The 26,340-nt window shown below is 37.4% G+C and overlaps 1 long non-coding RNA gene across 4 annotated transcripts in view; it reads right to left on the bottom strand.

Moving 5' to 3' along the window:
- LOC106038773 (uncharacterized) overlaps positions 1–17,932 on the bottom strand; it is a 72,551-nt gene extending 54,619 nt beyond the window's left edge. For 2 of the 4 annotated variants that reach the window (XR_007161799.2, XR_010831859.1), the window contains exons 1-3: positions 17,524–17,932; positions 17,171–17,340; positions 9,060–9,192 (exon numbers count right to left, since the gene is read on the bottom strand). This is a non-coding gene — a long non-coding RNA (uncharacterized lncRNA). Of the gene's footprint in view, positions 1–1,151; positions 3,301–9,059; positions 9,193–10,169; positions 10,386–17,170; positions 17,341–17,523 lie in introns of those variants that run through there. The other 2 variants (XR_010831858.1, XR_007161796.2) reach the window with 2 other exon arrangements.
- Between the last annotated feature and the right edge of the window lie 8,408 nt (positions 17,933–26,340).

Here is a 26,340-nt window from a genome sequence, read left to right as displayed (position 1 = left end):
TCAGAGCTGAGAGACAGCACCAGGTAACCTGGCAGTGTCCTTGCATCCTCCAGGAATATGTTAGCATCACCAAAACCAGGCTCTGGAGAACTTTGGTTCCATCCAGTCACAATTTTCTGATGGAAAACCATTCATCTGGAAAGAATTTAGCCAGCTCCAGAAGACATACAACAGTTTTGAGACAGCAGCCCTTTAACCTTAGGTCTCTTTTCAAGCCTGGGACCAAACTGTGCAGCTTTGCCAGCATTTGCAGAAAGCAGAGAGGTTTTCTGTGTGTAAGTGAGGGCAGAAATGCTGGTTCTTTAATTTGCTTATCCTGACTGTATTGGGTGACAATATGAAAATCTAACCTGTCCTATGTGTGACATTAATCTATTCCTGTCACTTTGGCTGTCCTGTGACTGAAAAGCCATTTGTTCAGGTCCAACAGAAGGAATTAACATTGTTACAGAAAAACTGATGCAATTCACATGGAGACTGATCCTGGAAGAGACCAAACACCCTGGGTTGCTACTGACCTCCAATGGGAGCCAGGAGATTTACAGGTTTGTCATTCCACAGTCTCTCTTCTGCTGTAACCACGGAAATGTACCCTCTTTAAACTCTGGCTGTGATACCATAGTAAAAATGAAGACAGACTGGAGAATTGTTTAAATTGGAGCATGGAGTTTTGCTGAAAATTAAAGGACTCTCTCTTTAAAAAGTATGTCAAGTTATTATCCCCTTTCCCTCCATTAACATATGTCCTGAGATTTCTCTTTCAGCCTAGCAATATTTTAACAAGCTGATAACAAGAGGAGGGGAAAAAATATTAATAAAAAGACGACAAAAAACACTTTCAAGATTGTCTTTTTGAGCACTGAAACAATCTGTCTTGTGAATCCACACGATTCAGTATCAAAGGGGTTTTCATGTTTATTTGCTTTATTTTACACCTTAGCTAACAGAGAACATTGGATTGGATCTTGATTTTTGCTGTGCTGTATTGCTCTGCACAGAGTAGGATGTGTAGTTCTTCTGCACCTACATCTAATGAAGGATCTGTGCCATGGCAGAGGTTTTAGATATCTAGTGATGAATATCTCTGATAAAAATAAATAAATAAATAAATAAATCTATGTCTTTTTCCCTTCTGTGGAATCTGCTTTGGTTTAATTTCCAGGAGAATAAATTTTCTGCCTTTGGACATATTTGTTCATGTCACTGAATAAGGCTTATCAAAATGCTGAAATCTCTACATCAGAAAAACTAATAAAATTTTGTTTTTAAACAAGTTGAGCTCAAGTGTCGAATGCACAAATATGAGCATGGCCAGAGGAGGAATCCACTGAAATTGTGCTCTGCTGAAAGGAGTAAGTTCTCCACTGCGTGGAGAGGCTTCAGTCTTAGTAAGACAGACAGGGTAGAAGCAGATTGCTCCTTCCTGATGGATACCAAGCTCCATCAGTTTATACAGGTTGGCAGAGAACCAAAAGGGCATGCCCCTCTGCTGGCACTCATGGTGTGCTAGGCTCATTTTCCCCAGAATTCTGATGCATTTTCTGGACTATTGTCCTATAAGCCAGCAGAAAACAGATACTTCATAGAGCGTTTTTTAGCTCTTGTCTTTAATGGAGTTATTAATTTTTCCTGAGAAGGCAAAAATATTTGTTTTTGTGCAGGTCATAGTCTTTGGTGGACATGCCTAACTTGCAACATCTAACCACTGAGTATTAATGAGAAGTTTATGGCAAAAACTATGGCTTGAGAAAAAAAAATATTTAACATTTGCAACATTCTGTCTTTGAAAGGTTTGAGTTCATGACAACTTGAAAGTACAGAGTGAATCAATGCATTCAAAGTACAGGAGGATAGACACCTTTTTATCAGAAAAAAATCTTTTTTTTTAATTTTTATTTTTAGAAATCCAATGACATTTTGCAGCTGTGTCTTTCACTATCTGTCTACAGCTCCCAGGCTAGGGTCCTTTGGCGTACAGTTGTTTGTTCTATACATTACCAAACCGAGTGTGCACATAGGCATTCATGAAATCCTCTGGTGCAGCTCTATGATCTCCTGAGCATTTGAGTTAGTACATTGATTCATATGCATTCGAGATGTTGTAGTCCTGAGTTATCAATGGTATCTTTAATATAAAATTTATTTTTTCACTCTATACTTCCTAAACAGGCTACAGATAGAGATTTTAACATTCTCCTCATACAGATCTTCCCACTAGGCTTCAATACTGCCAGTTAAACCAAATTTTTTCTCATCAGTGAGAATTACCATTTCCCCTAGCTCATTAGTCAGTCTTGTAGCATGGGTAAATATTTAGTGAAAAATGTCTTGCCTTCACATTCTTGCCATATCAAACCACTTCATTTATGACTCACTGAGTTTAAATGGTTACTGCCTTTATTGTCCTTACACCCTTGGTTCATGTAGCTACTTGTCTTCTTACTTAGTCAAGCTAGTCTCTAGCTGAGAAAATTATCTCCCTACCCATAAGATACAGTGTGTTCTGGGCAAATGGCACCAATTCCCAGTAAACTGTCACAAAGTTCAGTGCTCCAGAAAATCAAAACCTTCTGTTTCCCACCAGTCAGCTGTACATCCACTCATCTCCAAGATGTTCTCTGTTATGTTGTTCATAAAACCAGAAAAATCATTTGAATTTTTCTTTGCTTTTCTTCTGCAGCTCTCAAACCTTTACTATTCGTGCTGTTCCACATTTTTTGGTTCCAATGTGAACTGTCAGCAGAGCATGATTTGCATTGATCAGTCATCACATCCAACACTACTGTTACATTTCCATAACTTTGCACTTGGAAAACAGCACATTTTTTGTCCCTCCTTCCTTTATGAATTTTCTTTATACTTATTTTCATTTAATCTATGGACTACATCTACTTGAGTTTAAAATATATTAAGGAGATCTCTGTTCCAGTTCATTTCTTATAGTAAAGATGTTCACTGGAGATGTCCCCCTAAATTTGTCTTCTGTTCCTCAGTAGATAACTCGATAAGGATCTGATACTGAGACAATATCATTAACTGGATAAAGTGTCTCTTTTTACAGATCACTAGTCCACTTGCTGAATTTGCAACCTCACCAGTTTCCTTGCCTCTAACCCTTTTCTTGTGGAGTCTGTGGTGATAAATTCCAAATCCAGTTGCCAGAAAAGATGTTCTTTGATTCTGCACTATGCCAAGCTTTACATTTCCAGATCACATATCTTATCCTCCAGAATAGTCGTCAACTTGCACTTCGTGCATCATAAATCCCTCATAAATCCCATTCAACAGAATGGTATAGCACTGCAAAAACAAATCACAGGGTTTCTATGTCAGTCATAATAACCACATTTCCCCAGCACCCTTTCTCTTCCAGCAGAGGTTCTGTGTAGTCAAAATATTAATAATGCACTTTTGTAAGGATTCATATGTGTGTGGCTCCAGACCCCCAGTGAAGCAGAATGGGAGACTCATAGTGGTATCAGACAGGGCAACATTCAAGATAATGCTTTAAAGCCCCCAAACTCTTGATTCCATGGACCTTGACAACCTTCATCATGTCTTGCAGACCAATATGCAACTAAACAACCCTAAATGAACAAAGTAAGATGGTAAGTACACGTAGAATAATTCAGGTTGCAAGAGACCTCTGGATGCCACCCAGTTAACCTCTGTTCACCGCAGAGCCTTTACATCTATTGATGTTTTCTATAACTTCTGCAGGCCACTATCCATATTTTGTGGCCTAGAGAGACTTTACAGAAACAAGCTTAAGGAGCTACTGCTCTTCCTATTAGCACCTGTGAGACACTGGTTTCTAAGGAAATGATTAGATATGATCTCTCAACTAGAGTCTGGAAACCTCTGCTTTGTCTGTTAAGGAGATTTTATCGGACACATAAGAAAACAAAAATCCTTTTCACACAGCTATACACTGGCACATCAGCTACAATAAAATTAAACTGTAGAGAAGATGAGAATGAGCTAACAGAGCAAAAAGGTTGGTGTAAGATTTCTGAACATTACAGCTCTGACATGACCTTACTATCTGTCCTTGTTTATTTAAAGGGAAAAATGACCAAAATAATTAAAGTTAGCAAAAGCCCCGTCATGAAGCTGGGATCAGCATGCATATAGAAATTACATACCACTAACTGCAACAAAGACCTTATCTATATTCCCCAATTTATCAGTTTAATTAAAAACGGAGGCCAAAACCACCCTGAGTGTATTGCCGGGTTTCATTAAATGGGTTTAAGAATCACATACTTAGAGAAACCTGTACAACTGAGCAGAGATAAGGCTAGAACTTAGTGCTACATTACTTATAACTCAGCAGAGAGTCAGAATTAATTCTAGGTGTAGCAAGAGCCTCCACATTAATTCTGCAAGACTCTTCTGCTTTTTTGAAAACAGTAACAGAATGTGCTGCACTGAGCTCCCATCTAGCATCATGAGTTTTACAGCAAGCCTTGCAAATTCCTTGTAGGTTTTTAAATTCCATGCTTCACCTCACCTCTGGACAAACACTTTTATTTTATTACCTAATTCATTCACCCATTACTTCTTCACACTGAAATCAATTGCGCTACTTCAGAGCTATTCGTTACAGCAGGTGCTTTAGTGTCAGACAACTGCAGGAAACAGTACAACCCTCAGTTTAGCCACAGAAACACCGTTCAAGAGCGAACTTGTGTAAGTTCATGCACTAGCTGTTTTTTGCAGTTCACAGAAATTCTTGATAATAAATGCAGGGTCTGGGGACTGACTTGACTTCAGCTATCTGCATATGTGTCTATGCTAGAGATAAGCAAAACAAAACACAGCACATATAGAAACACCCTGTAAATTTCACAAATGGAATTGTGTCAGAGGACTGTCTGCCTCTCCCATCCATTTTTTATTTTTTTTTTAATTTCAAAAGTTTCTGAAGTTCTTCTCTCAAACCAAAATGAAATGACTAATGAAACCATTTTCAGGAATCAAAGATGGCCAACAGCTTTATGAAAGACCTGAGACAAGTTTTTTAAAAATTCTGAAGGTTTCTGAGAAGGAATTAAATCAGTGTATGATGTTTTCCCAGAAAGGAAGGTGAGAGCCTATAGGCAGAGATAAAGTCTGTTGTTGAGGCAGCGTTAAAAAGTGTCCTGACAGATTGGTGAACTCAGCTGTAGCTCTCATCTGAGGCAGAAAGCACAAGATTAAGGACAACTGCCTCTTCAGTAAGAAAAGCTACTGGGAACACTGCAATGCTGTCCTCTTCTACCTTGCTGGAAGATTTCAAAAGCACCCAAATCTAATTCAAGGTCTTGAGTATTTTCCTGGAAGTGACTTATGGTCAGGGTCCAGATATCTAAAATAGCTTCTGAGATCTGGAAAGGCCCAGCTGTACCTTCTGGAAGTGCAGGAAGGAAAACACAACTTTCCCAGGGACTGGTCCAATCTGTGGAGTAAACTCTCCCATGAACTGGGAATCCAGAACATCCCTGACATCCTCATCTTCTGCTCTAAAGTCAAGGCAGATTTTATTCTGTTTTTATGTACATGTAAAAATCTATCCCAACAAAAAGCCTATCAGAACAAAGCACCTTACTGAGCACATTACGCCCCCTATGGAGAGGACCAGAGTACAAACATGACAGATGATGCTTAGGATGCTTAATGCACTAACGAATGGTACCCAAATAGTGTGGTGATAAAGGTGGTGGGAGAGGCTATTCAAAGGAAAACAGATGGAATAGAGGGTGCCAGGGTTATACAACAAAGTTCTGACAATGTGAAGGATGTCTGCAGGGTAAGTTCAGTTGACTGAAAAGTACATGCAAAGGACTCTGTTACCTCCACCACAAAATCTCACACTTGTTTAAAAGGTTGCAGTCATCTCAATCTTTGGATGGATATGTTTAACAGCTTTTAACTGAGAGGTGACATGGTAGTTTAAAAGCTTGCAAAGAGGACTCTAACTCTCAGAGAAGTCTTTTTTCCTCCATTCAGTTCCATGTATCTGTTGTGTTGTCCATCTGATAGATACGTGTTATTAAAGGGTAGCTGGTAACCTGCCATGTTTGAGGAATGTACAGCATGAGGTAAGTGCATGCTCAGCTGGTAAGTACTTTGCTACACAGTTTTACTCAGATAAATATATTTAAAGCATTTGAACACTGCTTGCAGTTTAAAGTCAGGGGAAGAAAAGGAAAAGGGAAAAGATAAATAACTTTATGCTAATCTGTATTTAATTTTATTTTTGGTTCTACAAAGAAAGATAGCCTCTCCCTCCTGCATAATTAGGAGATGGAGGCAAAGCTAGAACATGAGAGAGAAAAGGTCGAGAGGTTCAGTAGTATAGTACTGGATAACAGAAGCTGTGTTGTCAACTAGCCCAACCTTTTTCTCAGAAGTAAAGTACCTTCTCCAACTTCTAAGTATTCCTCTTTTTTTTTTTTTTTCAAATAAATTACTAGACATTTCTACCTCCCCAGTGTGTCCAGGGAGTCAACATGTATAGATTCCATCCATGCTAGGGACACCTTCCACTAGACCATGTTGCTGAAAGTCCAGTATAGCCTGGCCTTGAACACTTTCAGCGATGGGGCATCCACAGCTTCTCTGGGCAACCTGTTCCAGTGCCTCACCACCCTCTGAGTAAAAAAATTATTCCTAACATCTAATCTAATTCTACCTTTTTTTTTTAGTTTAAAGCCATTACTCCTTGTCCCACTGCTACACCCCCTGACAAAGAGTCCCTCCCCAGCTTTCCTGTAGGCCCCCTTTAGGTACTGGAAAGCCGCAGTAAGGTGTCCCTCCAGCCTTCTCAACCAAAACTCCTTCAGCCTGTCTTCATAGGAGAGGTGCTCCAGCCCTCTGATCAGCCTCGTGGCCCTCTTCTGGCTCATTACAACAGGTCCATGCCCTTATATTGAGTCCCCAGTCCTTACCCCCCAGCTCTCTACTATTTGACTGTTTATTGATACAGTATTCAGATCAGAAGGCAGCATTGGTTTCTCATGAAATAACTCCAATGTGCACCCTTGCAACACAAAATTATCATCCAAATTCCCCATCTAGCAGCCTCTCATTTGATTCACGTTACCAAGGTCAGCTGTGCACCTTGGCACTTGAGTCCATAGCTGCAGTGCAGCCCCTGAGTCCACACTGCACGTGCACTTTAGGAGGCACATGACCACCTGCTCAGGCTGGGTGTGGGTCTGCTTAGGAGGAATGGAAGAAGCAGGTGAAATTTAGAATTTTATGTGCCTAAATGTTTCACATCAAAATGTCCTGTTTTAAGCCATGAGGAAATGGCAAAAGAAATGCCTTCCTTGCAGACTTGATTCCTAGCTCACTGAAGTCAATGGCAAGACCTCATTGACATCCGAGGCTTCAGATTAGGCCATTGGTATTATCTGGTCCATTAGCCTGTGTCCTCAGTGAGGATTTATGTAGTATTGCTATGATTTTCAGTACATATTGCTTTGAACCTCTTACCCTACTGTTATAAAACAAATGTTCCATTTGTAGAAGAGTAAATTTGGAAAAGAAACTTGAAAGCAGTTTCAGTTCCCCCTGTCCTTTTGTTTTCTGACTGATCCAGCTTTATTGCAAAAAAAAATTTAAGTTCCTGATCCTTTTGCTAATACGTAATTTCTAACAAAGACACTGACACATAACTATATATTAGAAACTAGATATTTTACAGGAAAAGTCTATTAGGAAATACTAAAAGAAAACCAGTTTGCCAGCCCACATCAAAAATAGCTTGGCTATTAGTTCCTCTGACCTCATTATTTGCTCTCAATTCAACACTGCAAGTTAACATTATAACAACATTCACAGGAACAGTATAATTAATATATTCATGTGTGATTATATTGCATATGAAACTATGGGCAATGAGTAAGAATGCTGTCTTATGCCAATATGAACACACAGTCTAAGTCTTACAGTCTTCTGTTAAATGACAGCCTGAAAAGGCTCAGATTGTTCAAGAAAAATTTGCTCCAATAGAAACGCTTTGTAAAATTATAACCACTTTTTAAGCTTAGACTGTTTTCCTGAAGCAAATACATTAACTTTTTCATGTAAAATAAACTACACCAGAGCACCATCACAATTTCAAAATACTTGCAAATATTTCTGGAATGTGAGGACCCATTGACTGAGAAGAAGAACATGGACAGAAGGAGGAACAGTAAAAGAAGAGTGTGGATAAGAAAAATGAAATTAGTAATGAAAGATTTCCCAGGAAAAAAAATCTAGACTAACAGAATAAACAAATAAACAACAAAGATGTCTAGACACTGTGAAACACTGTACATAAAGCTTAAAACATCTTGTGAAAGAAAAATCAATGTTTCTTCCAATTTAATAAAAGTTGAGGAAAAGCATTTATGTGGTCAAAACAACCCATGTGGACATTTTCAGATTGAAGTTTCTCTTCCTCATTTAAGATAATTTCTGTTTTGGAATTTTATTTTTCCTACGTCAAAAAAAAAAGGGGGGGGGGGGCAGTACGTGGGTTTTGTGAAATCAAAAGTACAGGAAGGTTTTCAAACCCCAGGGTCAGTTCCCTCTGGTATTAATTACCTGTTTGTGGCAAATAGGGATTATTCACAATTCCTTTCTCTGGGGAAAACCTTGCTACTTCACATTCTTCTGAAAAACAATGTTTTTCTCCTGCCTTACTTCTGGGCAGGGCAATCCAATGAAGGACTGCTTGAACTGTTTAGGCTTCATCCCCATGTGGGGAGTTATTCGTAATCAGCATTGCTCGGAAGAGCTGCATCTTTTACTCCCATAGCTTCTGAACCTGTGTATTTAGGACACCTGTTACTCACTTCTGAATCAAGGACTTCTGTAATGACATTCATAGTCTCTTAACCATCCTTTTCCTCCAAAGACTTCCCTGAACATTAGAGTTACACCTGCTCTGGTCATATGCTGTGTTCCTTCCTGAAGCAAAGAGGAAGTGAGAGAAACTTGCTTATGAATGTGAGCCTAGGTTAAGATCTTGAGGAATTCCCGTTTCACTATGGAGATGGAGAGAGCACAGTGGATTTGATTACCTTGTGGTAGCATCATCTTCCAGTAGCACTAAAGGCATCTTAAAATACCATACGGTCACACCATGAAACGTGACTTTCAATACCCAGTAGAAGAGGACATTCCGAGAAAGGGACAATGTTTTGAAAAGAAGGTCTGAAGGGAAAAAAATATTTGAAGTCAGACAAAGGCAGAGATGTGAGCAATCACAGATGACTCACTGCCACTACTTAGAAGCAATGAACTCATTTCAAATGAATGTATCACATTTCTCTAGAATACTGTAAAATGTTACCTTAAAAAGCAATTAAAATGGAGAATAAAGGCTACTTAAAGGATAGATTAAACTTTTTTTTTTTTTTGGAAAGTGCATAATTTGTTATTAAAGCTAAAAGTCATAATTGTTTAAACGTGTCATAATTTGATATTTTTAACAAGCAAATATAAAGACAAAGTTTGTACCAAATGTAACTATGCTGCTAGACAGAGAACTGAGAAATGTTCTACCATCCTATGGTAACGATTTACTCTCAGTAATTAATTAATGATTGAAAAATATTTACTAGCTGACATACCATAAAGACACATGAGGTTTTGTCAAGTCCCTGTTGTCTCAAGAAATATGTCAAAAATATATATATATATAGTGAAAACATATGCAACACTTTGTATACATCTTTGTTGACCTGAGAATCACAAAGCAGAAAAGAAATGCTGTATACTTAGGAGTCCACTCTTAGAGCACAATGCTAAGTTATACACAGTATGTACCATAAAACAACTTTTCTATTATGAATCGGTTGTACTTAAGAAGATGATAGTCATGAATGAAAAATTTAGTATGTAAGTGATAATAAAAAAATGTATTTTCAGATATTTGAGTCACACTTTTTTGTGCCCAGGTTTCGAATAACACAAGAGAGTAAACCAACATACTTGGGTAAAAAGGAGAAGGATATGTAGCTAGGATTTATAAAGTAAAACCCAGGCCTCCTAAAACAGAACTCAACACTGCAGTGCTCACTTATAGCTATTTCTAAACAGAGCAGCGTGAATCATATCAGGCTGAATTAGATACAGAGGAGTTTCTTTGTTATTTCACACACTCCATGCAACTGGAGCCAGCCTCTTACCTTTAGAAAACTTTCAAGCTGTTACTGATGAACAAAAGGAGGGGGAGAGACAGCTGAGTAGGTGGAGGAAAAGAGGAAGGCAAACCAGGGCTCAGACTCTGATGGCTGTAATCATCTCAAAGGGCTCAGTGGGAGATGCGCAGTGACACTCATGACACCTGAAATCTTCTTTAAACAAAGACCTCTCTTGTGGCAGCTTACAGGGTTGTTCTTGCCCTAACCAGCACAAGATTCAACATTCAACATCAACAATTAAAGTCACACTGTCCCCTTGTCTTGAATGTACATTCCAGTCTGGAAAATCGAAGCTGATACCTCCTTGCATAGTTAAACACAAGTTTTTTGCATCATCAAGTCTGTTAAACACGTTTTTTTGTATCATAGGTCTAAAGTAACCTGTGTTAGTAGTAACTAAACTTATGTCATGCACAGGTAATAAAAGCAAGTTTGTCAGACCCTATTGTGTTTTTATGGGACAGTTTCAACTAAATGGGGATACTCTGAGCTAATGTAATTTCAAAACAGGAGACCTGGAGGATAAATATTTTGTTCAGAAATAAGACAATTTAGTGATTTGAGTTAAAAAAAAAAAAAAAAAAAAAAAAACCTCCAGGTTTTCAGATTTGTTATGAAGTGAGATGATTCCTATGGATGCCAACCAGCCAAGTATAAAATGCAGGCTAACTTCCAGCACTGTGGTGTTTTAAATAGAAATGCAGATTTCCTAGGTTTGTGGCCACATTCTCCCTCTCTTGGATATTTTTCTGCTTTACAGATCTGCTTCAGCAAGACCCAGTATCAGGTACTTTTGTCTGCCTAGAAAACAACATTCTCGCTAGAAAAAACATGCCACCCCTGGGTCCATAGTCAAATGTCTTCTCTGCAGATTTCTAATATGAAGTGAAGGGGTCACTGCCTTTGGCATGGCAAACCATGAAAGCAGTTGTACTAACAGCATATTGAGCCACAGAAAATTACAGGAAAAATGTTGGCTTGCATTCAGCAAATGGACAGCAAGTGTTATATCGTACTACAGGACAGGTTCTCAAATGGTACTAAAAACTGTCATGTCCAGTGGTTTTAAAGGAAATTAGAAGTACATTTTTGTGTGGATCGTGGGTCCAGCAAGATCCAAGTTTAAGTGCAAAGATCCAAAGCAAGATAGAGAGCGTGATATTGATCTCCTGCTAGAGAGCTTTTTCCTTAAGATTAATTCTTGGATTCTAAACCTCCTAAGCTTACATTCAAATAAAGTTTAAAAAATAAATAAATAAATAAACTTGATTTTGCAGCATAAATTGAAAAGCCATGGTAGTATATGGAGAATGCACCTTTTGAAAATATAATGGTAAAGAAGGATCAGTTAACAGGGTGCCATTGATGGAAAGGCTGAAGTACTGTAGGTAAATATATGTCCTCATAAACCTTCAAAACAATTTGCTATAATCAGAAAGCCTCTCCAAGCGAAATCTTCACATAGCTTTAGTCCACTACACACTTACCTACCTTGCTCCACCGTTTTATCTGGGATACTATTGGCTTTTTGTATCATAGTACTTGCAGATAATTAATTAATTATGAATAATGTAATGCAGTAAACCATGCTGCTGCATACAGTCAGAAGACTTTCCCAGCTGGAAAGCCATTGACATTAAAAAAACTGCCCTCCCTCTTAATCACTGGGGGCCTCTCTTAGTCTTCTATTGGAGGGATTCAGTTTTGCTGTGCCAGTTCTGATCCTTAACATAATAAAATTAATTTTGTACTTGAGTCAAACATAGCTCCTGCAGTAATTTGAATTGTTCATAACCTAGTACCCTTCTTCCTGAGTGCTGAACAGAAACTGTTTCTGTGGAGAACACAGAGTATTAGAAATATCTGAAATGATGTCTATAACAAATTCTCATTCAGGACAGGAGTGCCCTCACCTAACCTCTGGTCTGCAGGTCCACAGTCCAGACTGCATTCAGACGAGACAGGTGCTCTCAGGCAGGGTGAGCCAATACAATAGCACAGACATTCATCTTGGTCTAGGAGGAGGCACTTTCTGGAAACATTTTCCTTGAATAGAAAAGATCTTTGACAAACAGCTTAGACTTAATGTATAATTTTGATATGGTCAAGACTGAACCTTACCACATGTGAGAATCATGATGAAATCACAGCAAAAACTGCATTTAGAGATTGTCTTATTCTATCAAAAGACCATTGAATGGGCCTATAAAGTCTGTTCTTGAAAACAGCACTTAGTTTTGGACAGATTAAAACAGAAGATCAGATATCCCAGAATCTTGAGTTCCACTTTCAGATCTTGCTTGCAGTGCTATCCTCAGCAAGTCCCTTAATTTCAGTCCCCTGTTGCTAAACTTTTATCTACTTACTAGACATCATTCATGATTTTTGAAAGCTGTTCTGAGCTCTACAGGTCAAGGAAGGTAGAACAAGAGAAAGGAAAATAATAACAATAATTGCTAGTGACTGAAAAGAAATTGCAGTTATTTCCTTGATAGCCTCAGCTGACTTTCACTAACAAAACTGCATTTAAAAAGCAGACAACTAAGTTCTGCTCTTTGATATTCATATGTAAAGGCAAATAAAATATATCTTTATATTATTTTCTCCTCATCTGGAGTTACAGCTGCATATCTGTGATTTCCAGGCCATCATGACACAGCCTGGAGCACCTCTAATGAGATTTACAAGTGCAGAATGTCTGCTTTGTTGGATTGGTTTTAAATACAATTTTTTCCAATTATCTTCTAAAATGACAGTTCCTCATGCAAATGAAACACTATGCTGGAAAATCCAAAGACTGTTTTGTGGGGGTGGGAAGCAAATCAGTCCCTTGACTACTTGCATCACTTATTTTACAGGGTTGAGAAAGAAGCAGTAGTTTAACAAAAGCACAGAGGGATCAAAGTACTTCTCAAGATAGCACATGCATTTAGACCATTAATGACAACTGGCAAATAAAGAAACCAGCACTATATTAACACACACAGCAGGGAGGCTTGATAGACACTGTGCATGTGCATGCATGTATAAGTCTGTATTATCTCCTCCTCTCCGTGTGACTTTCAAAGACTGTAGGCAAGATCATGAAAAGGTGTGCTAAATGTGCTTGTCATGGAAATGATAATAAAAATAAATTTCTTTTAATCTTGATAGAAATAATCCTTTTGTTCCTCCAATGCAAAAAAAAAAAAAAAAGTCACTGTCCTTTGAATCACTAAATTACAGGAAACACTAAAAGCTAATGTATTTTCAGTTTGCAATTTTCATTTTTAAAAAGATTGCTTTGCCACTGCTTTATACAGAATCCACTTTTATATAGAAGCTATTGCCTTTCTAGACAGAATTTAGGTTTAAAAGCCCAAAGACCAAATTTTGAGGGCATATTTTTTGCTTCAATGAGAACTAGAGGAGTAGATGTCTTTGCAAATCTTAACTGTGCAATGTAGTTTTGCTAGAGTTTTAATGGATTCTATACAACCATGGTGGTTTACACCTACACTAATTGGGAATCCCATCTCTTTTCTGAAACTTTAAGTTAATATATGCAGATTAATTTTATGAGCTTTTCTTCCCTTTTAGTTTAAACATTTTACCTTCTTGCCAGCTTGTAGGGTACTGCATCACAATCAGACGAATCTGTTAAACCCATTTTGCTGGTGCTCTATATTGTCACTGCTTGAGGCTGATCAAGACTGTCATTACAGTGTATAACTTCTTTAATGGAGATGAGACGGGTATGCTTGAGGAATAGACACCTTCCATTGTACATACATTTTTCCCTTACAATGTGTAACTTTACACTGTTTCATTACTGAAATAAGAACTTACATCCAGAATAATGTCAATATTGCTCACTAGAGCCAGGGGAAGGCAGCTAGTAGAGCTGATACTTCTTATTTTTTATTTCTGGCAACATTAAAAATTCAGCATGGAGAAAGTGTTGATGCCGTCTGTACTTTTCTTGTATGTTCTAATCTAATAGACTCAATGTTTGTTGTTAGTGTAGAAAAAAAAAACTGCCTATTTTTTCAGCTATACTATGATCACAGGACTTGTGAGAGCATAATGAATCATTTAAGTCAAATCTAGAAAAAGGCATAGAGCATTACCTATTTCCTTCTAACCCACCTGAAACTGGATATGTAAAATATTTTGGTATCCAGCATACAAATGCAGAAAAATTAAAATAGAGAGCTGGCTAGACTATTAAAATACAGAGCTGGCTAAACAAGATGCTAGAAGCCAGTCAGCTTTCAATCAACCTTATGCATATAACCTTTGAAATACATCTCATGACTGGGTCCAAAAGCTCTGCTTGCTGTCTTATGGAGGAATAGGAAGATTCCTTTGCTGAGTTAAGGGGAAGTGGTAAGGATATAAGCATTTAAGACCAGTGTATACAAGATGAAAGTCTTATTGCAATGTTCCACGCATTAAATCACCTTCTACCTGCCACACCTGGAAAGATCAGAATTTCCTTAGACATCTTCTGAGTCATGGTGCTGAAGGATACTGCTCTGTCCCCTCAGTATTCTTTTCATATCTTTCACATCTTCTTTTCTCACCCTCTTCTAACTTCTGTCTGCAGTTACTGAAATCCCAAATCCTTAGTATCTTTCTGTGTACAGCTAGCTACAGCTGTCATCTCTGTCCAGAAAAATGCACATTTCTTAACATCCCTACAGCAAAGGAAAGGCATAAATACTCAAAACATGCTGCAACCAACAAAGAGAAAGAAGTGAGAAGGAAAACAGGACCCTTGGACAGAGGCCAAGACTATGGATAGGGTAGAATAAGAAAAGAGTCTCTAACAAAACTGAAACCTAAAAGGGAGTCCATAGATTTTGAGTTTTCCATACCATTAACCTGTGATTATCAAGGTGGTTGAATGTTTCTCTTTGATTCTTCAATTTAGGCAATGTAGACAATTTAATTGTCTATACAGAACTAACATTTGTGTGCTATAGGACTTAATTCATGAAAAATAAATTCCAATGTAAATTAAGGGATTCCCACTTGTTATATATCTGTATTATTTATAAAATTGCTGAATGCAGTCAACTCTCCATTTGTAGCTTATCTCCTGAATCTTTCCTAATACGTTGGTCAATAAAAAATGCATATGCTTATATTTCAGATAAACTTTATGACTTCAAAATCAGGTGCAGTGGGTGAAAGAGAGATCAAGAACGTATAAAGGGACATTTCAGTATCATCAGAAAGCTGTGTCAAGTTCAAGTTCACTTTTGCTTTAAGACCACATGATAGCATATGCCAAAGTAGTTTTTAACTTTTTACCACAAGTAATACTATTAACACTCTGTTCAATGGGAGAGAAAGGTGTCCCTTATATCTTAAAAATTTGAAAATATCTTCCTAAAAGAGTCTCCATAGAATTACATATTTTAGATTAGATAAATCTGAAATCTTGCTATGCTGCTAGATTTGCAGGTATTTGATTGCCTGGCATTACTTTCAAACACATCTTTATGTGCAGCAGGTATCATATGACCATGTCATAAATGTAACCCAGCTGTCTGAAAAATAACTTACTACAATTCCTAACTACTACACCAGGAAGCATTTAAAACCTATCCAGTCTACTGAACACACTTTTTTTTTTTTGTGGGTGACGTGTCAGCTGCTTTTATTTTCTCAGTGCATTGTTACAACACATTTAGATTGTCATTCAGTTTGTCTCCACTCCAGAACAGCAACAGAAAGTCAATGGATATGCATTTGTCACCACTACATTTCCTCTCATCGGAGGCAAGATTGACTCCATTTGTTTTTTAATATGACCCAGGGAGATAAGTGGTGGTTGAGATAGAAAGAGGAAGTGCTTTTCTTCTTTGTACATAAAGGGAATGTGTGGTTCCAGATACACAATTACTAACATAAAAGTAAAACATCTTCTATGTGCAGAACATCTACATGGCTGAAAAATAGTCAGCACTTCACCAGATATGAAAAATCATGTTGCTCAAAGGAGTTTATCCCTAGAAAACATGCTCTATTTTTAGGCATTGTGAGTTGCTTTTACAAATATTTTCATTCAAAGCTTAAAGATTATTTATGATTAAAATTTATTTATGATTTAAAGATTATTTATTTATTTTAAGATTATTTATGATGTGACCATAATGCTATTATTATAAAGGTTTTAGGAATACCTCTGCAGTGGAAACAAGGAATGGAAGTCAAATATTTGGGTTTGTCACAGATACTGGAGATTTAAAACTTGATCCCAGCTGAAGATTCACAGAGAAAACAAAAATTAACATACACAGGCTTCTAAATCATTTTCAATGTCTAATCTAGTTAACTTATATTTTAATAATTTGCTAATAATTTTAATATTTAACAAATATAATATTTACTCTAAACAATTTTGAAATAGGATATTAATCCCCATAACACTTTGCATTCAAAGATTAAGCACAGAAATTTCTACTCTAAAAAAGGCAAGCAAGGTGAAAATAATTCATATTGAAGATGCAATGTAGAAAGGAAAGACAGAATAAGGAGGTAGAAACTACTGGGTTTATTACATATTAATTTGAAATCTCAACAGCAAGTGCTTCATGTGTTGAAATAAGCATGCAGCATATTTGAAACATGTATTGTTTAGCATTGAGGCAACCATGAAACCTAAGCCATCCATGACTTAGTTTATTAGTGCTTAGAAATGTCTGCACTAATTCATTTGATTCATTTGATGTACAGTCATGATTTTTCCTCCAAACAGCCATTTAAAAAAGACTTTTCAAAATATATTTCAGATTTGATAGGGACATAAAAAGAATCTATTCCTCATGTAATAAGGCTACTTTTCTTGCTGTAACTGGCTGGAAGTTTTGTTCAAATTTCATTAGATTTTCTTTAAGACAGATCCTGCTTTTGTTGTTTCTACATAGACTCAACCTTTTGTAAAAGGAAAATAATCCTTGCTGAAAAGAAACGATACACAAAACATAACAGTTTACCTTGTTCACTCTTTTATACAGCGGTCTGACGTGCAAATTTTAGGGCATGATCCTCCTTCATGTAGACTTTCAGAAGAGAAGATTTAGGTGTAGTTTTTACTTTTCTAATGATTGCCACTGGGAGCTCTCTAGGAAGTGAATCCCAAAGGTTTCCAATCAAGGAGATTAACCTGGTGTGTTTAAAAGTAATAGGTTAGATAAGTGCCATCAGCTTGTCATTTCGCTTAAATCCTTCTTTCCTGTGTTTTAGCTGGGTGTCACCACCTCAAGAAAGAGAAATAAGAAGGCATTCATTTTTTTCATGGCTTGGTTCCCACCAGCACTAGAGGGATTTGCCCAGAAGTACTACTCACTGAGATCCAGATGGCAATCTCTATCTTCAGACAGGCAGTAAATCCTAAAAAATCACCCCCCTGTGGTAGTGAGTTGGCACATAGCTGATTGCATGGCTGCAGCAGTTCTTAGGCAGTAGCACTAATATGCCATGCCCCACAGAGCACCGGGAGCAAGGCAGTGCTTGTGCTTGAGTCATTTTCTGAAACGTGAGCTCTCATGTTCACTCCTGGTCATGGCAACTTGGCCTCAGCATCTCCCCATGCTGGTTCAGCACAGCTTCTCATGCTGGAAGGGCTCATCAATGTTATTCACCACTATAGTGCCTTACTTAGCTTTAATACAGGTTTTCTTTCTTTTCTAAATACTGTACTTTCTGTGAACTGTCCTAAAGTCCGTAGTTATTCCAGGTACAAATTATCCACCTTTCCTTCCTCCCCATCTGCTGCCTGCAGGTGGCATGATACAGACACACAGCTCTGCAGCTTCTTCTGTGTACAGACTGTAGCTGCATCTGGCTCCAGTCCTCCTGCTATTAACTGATGTATTAGGACAAAAAACTCTGCAGTGATGAATGTATTCACTTGGGACATACTTCAAATTGGAGATAAGAAATCTCAGTGGTTTTTTTTTTTGTTTGTTTGTTTGTTTTTTTTACTAGCGGAGCAAACTAGGTTTTTATTAATAGTTTCCCAACACTGCTATTTAGCAACTGATTTGCACATCCAGAAATCTCCAGAGGTTAAAATGTTAGTTTTTGATCATTGTGTTTGAACAGAAAAAATAAATATTCATATAGCGTAGTGAATTCCTGCTTATTTCCTAGGGTGTTTTGCTTCATCTGTTACCAGGTTACCTGTTATCAGGTTGTGCCATTTTCCAGGAAAGAAAGACATCTCCTGGCTGAATCTGGGTATGGAGAAAAAGATATTAATTGCTCAGTTCTGGCTATGTCTGCATGGAAAGAGAACAAACCTATAACTGCAGAGTAAGATTTCTGGCTCTTGCATGTCATTGTTGCAGTCTTTTTCTGGCTGGGCATCTGCATTTAGAAAAATATATTTCAACTGAGCATAAAGATACATCATTTGGTGCTGTGCTAAGTCTGATAGTAAATAGTAGGAAACTTTGTAGCTTAAGACAACACTGTGGCCTGCATACTTTCATGTTAACCATAGGAACTTGACCCTTCTGCTCCAAAAGAGCACAGGCAATTAAGCAAAATCTCCACTGTTGTTAGTAATATATTGTAGTATGTGTTATATGCCAAGAAGAGGTTCTGATATACTAGAAAACCATCAAGTGTGTGTGTGTTTATGTGCAATGTGTTTATGTACACAACGTTTATGTGTATGTATTCATACACTAATTTGCATACACATATATATGTGTGTGTGTGTGTAAATACACAGTCCAGTATAGGATAAGTAACACAGGCAGTTGCTAACAGCAACAAATGGCTGGAGCAGAAAAATGACCTTGTGTTTCTATACAAGTCTTGAAAAGCCTCTCCCGGACTGCTGTGTTTCTGAGAGTGTCTGACAGAATGGCGGCCCCTCTCATCAGCAGCAATCATTTTCCCATGATTTTGCCTCCTCAGCAGCAGCAGGATCAACAAGGTTGACTACCCTCATCCCCTTCAACTGTCTCTTCCTTTCCTGAGTCAAGGGCAGCCCAACCCTTGTTCCCTTCTTTTATTCATTGCTGACAAAAAAACATAAAGCTTTGAATCAGCTTTAGGCACGTGAATACTCAGGGAGCAGATTGCCTAATCCTCTGCTTGGGTGCATATGCAGGACTTCAGAGCTCTATCTATTGGGAACAACATGGGTTTATGGGAAAGCAAAACTGGGTCGTAGATCAGCCACATTAACAGAGATATCTTTAGTTTGTTACAAAACCATATTCCAGTTTATGCTGTAGAACACTGGAAATATCTGCATATCCCAGCTTTCTCAAAATAAATTGGGAAAAAAAAATGACAGAAAATACACAAATATAACTGAAAGGTTAAGTATGGTGTGAGGATAGGAGAAAGTCAAAACATTTCAGATTTTCTTCTTCATTATTGCCTTTTGTGTTTACAGATTATGGTAATGAGAACTGCAGAAACATAAACTGAGCGCATACAGGATTATAAACCTGTAAAATGCAAAATACCAACAATATAACTCATAACATCTGAGCCCAAAAGTTCCCAACTTTGTACTAAAAAAAAAAAAAAAAAAGCCTTCACTTATCTGCAGAATACATTGGAATGTTTTAACACAATTTTGATAAAAAGAAAAAGTTTAGTATAAATGTCAGCCTTAAAACCTGTCTTAAAAAAGAGATTGCTGCTTGTGGCTCTGGGTGTGCCTACCAGCATATGGAGCATTTTCATCTTGTGGCATAGATTTTGGCTTAATACAGTGAAGACATTACTGGTTGTTGTCATGACATTTCTCTCTGCAAGATTAAAGTATTTCCATTCCAGCATCCACAGCTATTATTGAAATAACATAATTTGTGAATTATATGAACTTGCACCTTTCCTAGGATAATGAGTTGATGAGGCATTTGTATGAAGAACAATGTTTTATTATTAGCAGCATAAATATGAAGGTCTTCAATATAGGCTTCATTGCAACTTGCGCATGATTCTTTGCTCTGTTTTCATGTTCTCATGTTGATTAAAAGAAACAGCAGTTGTGTTGTGGCGGCATAGTACTGAGCAAATTTCACTTTCATAACAGCTTCCACAGCACTTGGCCACCCGAGAGTACTAACAAACCCCAGCAGTGCCATCTGAAACACTCATCCGGTTAATCTCTGCATGGCAACTGCATCTGCTGTCAGTGCTTACTGCCTGCACCCCTTGCAGGGTTTCTGTAGGACACCAGCTGACTCCAAGGCAAATTTACTTTTTTAATAAAAGTGAAATTCACACCCAGCAAATAGTGAGGGCACCGGATTGGTCAGGAAAAAACAACAACAACAAAAAAGAAGCAAAAAAAAAAACACAGAACAAGGGACACATAGCAGAGTACTTGGTTCAGCAGCTGGGAAGGCTTCCCTATCGACTACTGAAGGTGCCTCTGATGATCGCATTTTTCTATTAGCTGCCTCCAGTAAATGCCCAAAGCCCTAGTAACATCCTTCACAGACTTGCAATAGATGTTTGTGCTACAATACTCCAGTCACAAATGCTACTGGCACAACACACTTTGCTCTTTTAAGAACTTGAAAAGCCTCTCACAACAAAAGGTGAAAGAAAACTCTGTTTTACACTGCTCCTAGGAAAGATCTCCTAGGGCAATTTTAATTTTAAGTTACTAGATGGCTGCTGCAAACCCTTCCCAGGTAATCAAAAGGTGGGTGTTTTCTAGTTTGCCCTTTTGAAAAGGAAACTGAAGCTAAAGTGAGTGAAAAAATGCATGTTATAGGACAAAACAAGCAGCCATAATTAGCTGATCTATAGCTAGTCATGTAAATGTAATGGATCAAATCATATTTCTGATTATCCTTTTTCATCACAAGCTAGGATGTGTAATGTTGGCTGTGTTTGCTTTTGTTAATTGTGACTGTAGTCTGCCAGCTTGTTTTGTTCTCCAAATTGAAGATCTAATTAAAAGGCAAAAAATATTCTCAGTTTAAAATTCAGTGACCAATACATTCAAACTGAGAAAGAAGGGATATTAAAGCTCAGGTACTACATGTTAGTTTACCTTGAAACTTACTTTTTTATGGAAATAACGTTATCATCAAAAACTGTTTTAGGAACATTGGTTCAAGCAAAAGTCTAACATTATCTGAAGGCATTCCTGACTAATATTGTTCACACAGATGAGGAAAAGCTTCGTATTTGTGAATGTGAATAAAATTTTGTTCATAAGAATATTTTTTAGAAAAACACACATCAAATGTATACAAGTATGTATTCGTATGATTACACATTTTATGAGCTTATCACCTGAGTTAGAAACCATCAATTTAGAGGGAAATAGAATGCAATATGCTTTTGGTGACCAAACATAAAGTGTAGTTAGTAATTTAGAAGTAGTGAATATTTGAAGGAATAATGATTTTTACTGAGAAATTTACACACTTCTGATGCTCCTATAAATTATTTTGGATGCTCACTGGATGCTTAAAAACAATTCCTGGACTATTTTGAAGCAGAGAAAGGAGATGATGCCTAAGCTATTATTATTATTATTATTATTATTATTATTATTATTATTATTATTTCATATCTTTCTACTGGCAGCTTTCAGATAAATTAATTTCAATTTCTACAATATGCTATTCTGTTTAAGGGCAATATAAACAATGTTAAATATAAACAATATTTAAGGACAATATAAACATGCTACTTTACTTAAGAGAAATTGCCAAGTCTTTCAAATTTGTGCTAGCTTTGCTCACTTCCTTTTTTCATTCTCAAACTAGAGCAGCCTAAGAATTCTGTAAAGAAATATGAACTACCATGACAGAGTTAAAGCTGCAGTATGTATCTCAGGCTTGGTGCCTATGAGGCACTGGGAGATGTTCAGTTAAAGGCTGTCCAAAGAATGGGATTCCATCTGGCAAATGGTGGGAAAGGTTTGGTGGAAAAACGGTCCTTTGGCTTGGGCAAGTTTACTGATTTACATTCGAATTTGCTGCCTTGTTAACTACAGCAGCAAAAAAAATAAATGTCTTCACACTGAAAATGAGATGAGCCCTTGGTTGTCTACCATGACATGGGCATTTTCTGATGTCATCCCTGCGAAATGGAGAGTCAGTGTGCCTGAATTGGTATTTTTATCCATGTCTTTTATCACTGACTTCTCTGGTGCTAACCAGGACAATCTTCCGAGGTGTAGGGCACCTTGGTAATCTTGCTACTTGGGGGTGGGCATCTGGGTTCTCTGTCATGTAGCTCTGGTAGCCTTTTCACAGGGATGAAGCTGGAAACAGGGTCTCAAGCCCAGAGTTAATCTACCAACCTCATGTCATTAGTTTCAAGAAAATCAATTAGCTTATATTTCAAAAAGAACCAGGCCAGGTTTGCTATTCCACAGGTGAATTTGGAAAAAAAGTACCAAGCTTCCTTTTCAACTCGTCCTACAAAATATTGAGCTGTATTGCAGAGTAGAAGAGAGGTTCTGGTCCCCTTGTGCTACAGCCAGTTACACCTGCTTTGAGAAAGAAATAAATTACATCTGCAGCAAACAGTATTTTGTAGCTTTAAAATGTCACTAGTGAGATTGACAGTGTTTAGTTATCTTAGTTTGAAAGTTGATTCCCTTCCCAAAATAATGACATTGTCATAACATTCCTGTACGTGGCCCCATTTTCCACAGGATGTGCTTAGACTATTGAGTCTCTGAGGATTCGGTGATCTGTGGTGTGACACAGCTCTAAAATAAAGAACATACTCAAGAGAAGTGCAGTCTCCTAGCTTTGTCAGGTCATTCACTCCACATTTAGCACTAGAGAAGTCGTTCAAGGAGTTACATAGGTAATACACAACAAGGAATTACGTAAGTCAAAACCCAAAAAGTACACTGTGGTAGCTATGTCTTCACTATACAAAAGACTCTTTAAAAAATCCACATAGGAATAAAAATTATCTCTGTCCAATTACTCAAATCTTGGGAGCAAACTTCAAACCACTTTATGGTCTTACATAAATATTAGTGAAAAAGTGGGAGAACAATGGTAGGAGCCCTAAGCTTTGTAGAAGATTACACAGCTTCAGTGACAGAAAATATTTGTATCGCTAGCTTGGGATGTCCAGCAAACTGCATTTATTATCAGGCTTTGTCCTGAATGTCCCAGGTACACTGAGAACACTTTTCTCAGGGTTTGGGTAGAAGGTTCCAAAAATATTTATCCAAGAGAGCCTAAATAGAAATAAATTTTGCAATTTCTATCTTAGGAAAAGGTTAATATTAAAGTAAAAAAAAATAATCTTTCCAAATCAGGATAAATTTAAAGTTTTCACATGATGGATTTGATAAAAAACTTATTGAGAGAAGTCATGTTTTTATCTGGACCTGAAGTGTTTCATTCCAGTTGATTACATTGACCCTAGTGCTCTGCGATTAAATTCAATATTCAGTTGATTTTTTTCCCCTTGTGGACTTTGGGCTTAAGGTATTCAAAACCCCCATTTTCCCCTCCTTTTCCTCACCTTCAGTGTGTCCTGTGCAGAGTGTTTTCTCCACAACACATGCAGAGACTAGTGCTTCCAGTGGCAAACCACTTCTTGGTTAGAAGATATCTGCACTGAATAACAGGAATATTACTTTTTATGGGAGCATTGCAGAGGAGAGACTGAGAATTTGAAAAAACAACCTTTTCCATAAGGAAGTGAGGAAACAGGCACATGCAGCAAGGTGTTTTAAACTAAGTTGATACGATGTGTTTAATTTTTAATTTTAAAAGTAATAAAATCTCCCCATTCATGTTAAATCAGTTTGAATTAAAATGTTCCAACTTTTCACAAACTGAATGATCAAAGAATGTAAAAAGACTAAATGCAGCTAGAAAAGACTGAGAGTAATTATAATTAAATGCTGTAAATACCTCAAGGTTTAGACAACACAGAGAGTGAATAGCTATTTAGCTAGTAAAAACGAACCAGAACTGAAATTAGAGCAAATAAGTACAGACAGTCCCAAATAAATGAAAGCTGTAAATTACAGGAAAATGTGCAATGTTAATTTCAATAGACAGCAGGTGTGAGAAACCCTTTTCTTTTTTAAGATGATGTGATATGCATATTTATGAGAAAAGTTTGTTGTCTGTGGCACCAAAGAACTTCACAAATCAAGATCCCAGTGTACTGACTGCCAAAGCTGTCTAACTCTCTTTCATAATAAATAATAATAATGAGTGTGTGTTTGTGTGTGTGTGTGTGTGTGTTTAAATCAGTTTCCCAAGAAGGCAGTATTTCTGTGGAAGCTGGATTTTCTTTCAGGAAAGCCATTCTGATATGCCATCACCTATTAGCTATACATCTAAGTCTTTGAGAAAGCTTCAAAACACACAGCACAACCTTGAGCTCTCTATTTCAGATCTTTATAAGTGAAATGTAATTACTGAATCTTCCTTTCTATCCCCTAGATTTTTCACATGACTCGTCTAGTTGGATAAAGGTATATTTTAGGTATCTATTTTCTGTTTTGTTCAGTCTGAGTTAAATGTTAAAATACACCTAAAAACCTGGCCTGTGCTCTTATACTTCTCTTACTGCATATACTTACAGTAACTAGTACACTGAAACTAATTTTGCTGAGACTTCTGCTTTGTAATAAAGATGAATTGTTTGGGGTCCAAGAAAAATATTTTTTCCTAATTAAAATTAAAACAGTTTATGCATTAGAAAAATGTTCCAAATAGCTGAAATGAGTGAACAGATCTATGCTTTGATACTTTTTTTTTTTAAATTAAAAAAAAGGGGGGGGGAGGAAAAGTGGTGTTATCTAAATGACATCATAAATTTCAGAGACTTCCTAGAGGCAACACTACTGAACAGAATCCCAGTGTGTTCCCATTGTCAGAGGTGTCTTATATGGCAAATGTTGGGCAGAAACTGTGGCTATTAGTTTTAAAGAAACAATATTTACTTACCATTACTCATGATCAACTTAGCATAAGTTCTTATAGCTGTTTTCTGAATCTTGTTCTGCATTCATCTGTTGCTGCTTCTTTGTCTCAAATAGTCTGCACAAACTCACAGAGCAGAAGACAACTGAATTCTGGCAATATATAATTAGTTGTTGCTGATTTTGCTAATCAGGTCACTTTGCTTAGTGTTTTTCCATGTAGAGGTAGGCATACTTGTGCTTGTCTGATGTTTCTCTTAGAATAAGCTGCTCAGATAATGTCGCCACCACTAAAAATGTCAAGGACATACTTATGTACCTAAGTTGAAATTCTCTTCATTAAAATGAATGATTGGCTCATCTTTGAGCAAACTGCATAATTGCCTGTCTCTGTGTAAAGCCCTCGCTGTTCTCTTTCAAAAAAGAAGCACAATCCTCCTAGCGCCCAAAACATAGATCCCAACCACTGTGAAGGTGACTCTAATACTTCAGACAAACTAATATTGGCTAACCCTGACTTCATGCTGGCAGCTTTCCATCTCCATAATAAAGTTCACTAGTCAAGGAGTTGTGAGCATCTCATTTTGAACTGTATGCAGAAAGCTGACCTTGCTCCATGCTAAGAAGAGAAAGAAAGAAAGAAAGAATAGACTTACAGGGTAGGACAATTCAATTACACCTCTCACCTCAGGTGAAGAAAACTTCTAAAGTTTTCTCTCCAGCCCCAGAGAAAAAAGACTGCAAATTTGATTTTGAACCTTGTGACATCAGAATAAATCAAAACATTTTTGTTGACCTGAAGGGGATGGGGTATGAAAGTGATAGGACAAGCTACGTAAAATCTGCAGATAGAATGCACCCCCTACATTCAGGGGATTAATACCATTGATTTAAATAGAACCCTGGAGATGGAGGCAACAGCAGTAATTCCTAAATGCCAAACAGACCAGCCTAGGACACTAATTACCAAGAGATAACCCATTACTGGTACCTGGAGTCATCCCTTACACCCTAATCTGCAGGTAAGTCTGAGGCTGAACTTTCTGGTGACACATAACCCAGAGGGTTCTGTCACGGTCTCTGCAATGCAGCAACAACAGATATGTAAATGCATTAAAAAATTCATGATGTGTACTGAAGGGCTGTGTTTAATGAAACCATGCTACAGTTTGTAGCAAGCAGTTGATGACATAACAAGGGCCCCATCCTTCTCAGAAAGTGTCCTTAGCAGAGGTTTCATAGCAGAGGGTAAGTTGACAC

Source organism: Anser cygnoides, chromosome 5, assembly GCF_040182565.1.
Source record: "Anser cygnoides isolate HZ-2024a breed goose chromosome 5, Taihu_goose_T2T_genome, whole genome shotgun sequence".
NCBI lineage: Eukaryota > Metazoa > Chordata > Aves > Anseriformes > Anatidae > Anser > Anser cygnoides.
Note: the sequence above shows the minus strand (reverse complement) of the source record. Positions and strands in the feature narration are given on the sequence as shown.